Raw genomic sequence first — 2,500 nt, forward strand, 5'->3', positions numbered from 1 at the left:
TTCTTTAAAGTCCTCACATCCAAGGTAGTTTTGTGGGTATTTTACATAAGACATTTTTGTATTTTTCTCAGATATCTACTTCTAAAGTTTTTTAAAACCATGTTTCTCGAGCAACACAGCATCGTCCAGTAATTAGTACACCTCTTAAGAGTCCAGCTTAAGTTTTTAAACTTATCGGTTCTTGAGGAAAACCTCTTTCAAAAGCATGGGATCGTCTGGGATTTGAACCCGGGACCTCTCGCACCCAAAGCGAGAATCATACCCCTAGACCAACGAGCCAACAGACGGCACCTGTTTGAGGAAAGCTTTGCCGCACCCCAAGTAATTCTTTAAAGTCCTCACATCCAAGGTAGTTTTGTGGGTATTTTACATAAGACATTTTTGTATTTTTCTCAGATATCTACTTCTAAAGTTTTTTAAAACCATGTTTCTCGAGCAACACAGCATCGTCCAGTAATTAGTACACCTCTTAAGAGTCCTACTTCTTAAGTTTTTAAACTTATCGGTTCTTGAGGAAAACCTCTTTCAAAAGCATGGGCTCGTCCGGGATTTGAACCCGGGACCTCTCGCACCCAAAGCGAGAATCATACCCCTAGACCAACGAGCCAACAGACGGCACCTGTTTGAGGAAAGCTTTGCCGCACCCCAAGTAATTCTTTAAAGTCCTCACATCCAAGGTAGTTTTGTGGGTATTTTACATAAGACATTTTTGTATTTTTCTCAGATATCTACTTCTAAAGTTTTTTAAAACCATGTTTCTCGAGCAACACAGCATCGTCCAGTAATTAGTACACCTCTTAAGAGTCCTACTTCTTAAGTTTTTAAACTTATCGGTTCTTGAGGAAAACCTCTTTCAAAAGCATGGGCTCGTCCGGGATTTGAACCCGGGACCTCTCGCACCCAAAGCGAGAATCATACCCCTAGACCAACGAGCCAACAGACGGCACCTGTTTGAGGAAAGCTTTGCCGCACCCCAAGTAATTCTTTAAAGTCCTCACATCCAAGGTAGTTTTGTGGGTATTTTACATAAGACATTTTTGTATTTTTCTCAGATATCTACTTCTAAAGTTTTTAAAACCATGTTTCTCGAGCAACACAGCATCGTCCAGTAATTAGTACACCTCTTAAGAGTCCAGCTTAAGTTTTTAAACTTATCGGTTCTTGAGGAAAACCTCTTTCAAAAGCATGGGCTCGTCCGGGATTTGAACCCGGGACCTCTCGCACCCAAAGCGAGAATCATACCCCTAGACCAACGAGCCAACAGACAGCACCTATTTGAGAAAGCTTTGCCGCACCCCAAGTAATTCTTTAAAGTCCTCACATCCAAGGTAGTTTTGTGGGTATTTTACATAAGACATTTTTGTATTTTTCTCAGATATCTACTTCTAAAGTTTTTTAAAACCATGTTTCTCGAGCAATACAGCATCGTCCAGTAATTAGTACACCTCTTAAGAGTCTTTAAACTTATCGGTTCTTGAGGAAAACCTCTTTCAAAAGCATGGGCTCGTCCGGGATTTGAACCCGGGACCTCTCGCACCCAAAGCGAGAATCATACCCCTAAACCAACGAGCCAACAGACGGCACCTGTTTGAGGAAAGCTTTGCCGCACCCCAAGTAATTCTTTAAAGTCCTCACATCCACGGTAGTTTTGTGGGTATTTTACATAAGACATTTTTGTATTTTTCTCAGATATCTACTTCTAAAGTTTTTAAAACCATGTTTCTCGAGCAACACAGCATCGTCCAGTAATTATTACACCTCTTAAGAGTCCTACTTCTTAAGTTTTTAAACTTATCGGTTCTTGAGGAAAACCTCTTTCAAAAGCATGGGCTCGTCCGGGATTTGAACCATACCCCTAGACCAACGAGCCAACAGACGGCACCTGTTTGAGGAAAGCTTTGCCGCACCCCAAGTAATTCTTTAAAGTCCTCACATCCAAGGTAGTTTTGTGGGTATTTTACATAAGACATTTTTGTATTTTTCTCAGATATCTACTTCTAAAGTTTTTTAAAACCATGTTTCTCGAGCAACACAGCATCGTCCAGTAATTAGTACACCTCTTAAGAGTCCTACTTCTTAAGTTTTTAAACTTATCGGTTCTTGAGGAAAACCTCTTTCAAAAGCATGGGCTCGTCCGGGATTTGAACCAGGGACCTCTCGCACCCAAAGCGAGAATCATACCCCTAGACCAACGAGCCAACAGACGGCACCTGTTTGAGGAAAGCTTTGCCGCACCCCAAGTAATTCTTTAAAGTCCTCACATCCACGGTAGTTTTGTGGGTATTTTACATAAGACATTTTTGTATTTTTCTCAGATATCTACTTCTAAAGTTTTTTAAAACCATGTTTCTCGAGTAACACAGCATCGTCCAGTAATTGGTACACCTCTTAAGAGTCCTGCTTAAGTTTTTAAACTTATCGGTTCTTGAGGAAAACCTCTTTCAAAAGCATGGGCTCGTCCGGGATTTGAACCCGGGACCTCTCGCACCCAAAGCGAGAA

At 41.2% G+C, this 2,500-nt stretch overlaps 6 non-coding genes across 6 annotated transcripts in view; all 6 read right to left on the reverse strand.

The window, feature by feature from the left end:
• Window positions 1–535: 535 nt before the first annotated feature.
• On the reverse strand, window positions 536–607 carry TRNAP-UGG (transfer RNA proline (anticodon UGG)). Its single transcript has one exon. It is a non-coding gene; the product is annotated as a tRNA-Pro (tRNA).
• A 256-nt stretch (window positions 608–863) lies between these two features.
• Window positions 864–935, reverse strand: TRNAP-UGG (transfer RNA proline (anticodon UGG)). Its single transcript has one exon. It is a non-coding gene; the product is annotated as a tRNA-Pro (tRNA).
• Window positions 936–1,187: 252 nt separating this feature from the next.
• On the reverse strand, window positions 1,188–1,259 carry TRNAP-UGG (transfer RNA proline (anticodon UGG)). The gene has a single exon. It is a non-coding gene; the product is annotated as a tRNA-Pro (tRNA).
• A 241-nt stretch (window positions 1,260–1,500) lies between these two features.
• Window positions 1,501–1,572, reverse strand: TRNAP-UGG (transfer RNA proline (anticodon UGG)). The gene has a single exon. It is a non-coding gene; the product is annotated as a tRNA-Pro (tRNA).
• Window positions 1,573–2,126: 554 nt separating this feature from the next.
• On the reverse strand, window positions 2,127–2,198 carry TRNAP-UGG (transfer RNA proline (anticodon UGG)). Its single transcript has one exon. It is a non-coding gene; the product is annotated as a tRNA-Pro (tRNA).
• Window positions 2,199–2,451: 253 nt separating this feature from the next.
• The window catches only part of TRNAP-UGG (transfer RNA proline (anticodon UGG)), a 72-nt gene continuing 23 nt past the window's right edge, over window positions 2,452–2,500 (reverse strand). Inside the window, exon 1 of the tRNA in view lies at window positions 2,452–2,500. This exon is cut by the window's right edge and continues 23 nt beyond it. This is a non-coding gene — a tRNA (tRNA-Pro).

The sequence above is a fragment of the Rhinoderma darwinii genome, unplaced genomic scaffold, assembly GCF_050947455.1.
Source record: "Rhinoderma darwinii isolate aRhiDar2 unplaced genomic scaffold, aRhiDar2.hap1 Scaffold_743, whole genome shotgun sequence".
Classification (NCBI taxonomy): domain Eukaryota; kingdom Metazoa; phylum Chordata; class Amphibia; order Anura; family Rhinodermatidae; genus Rhinoderma; species Rhinoderma darwinii.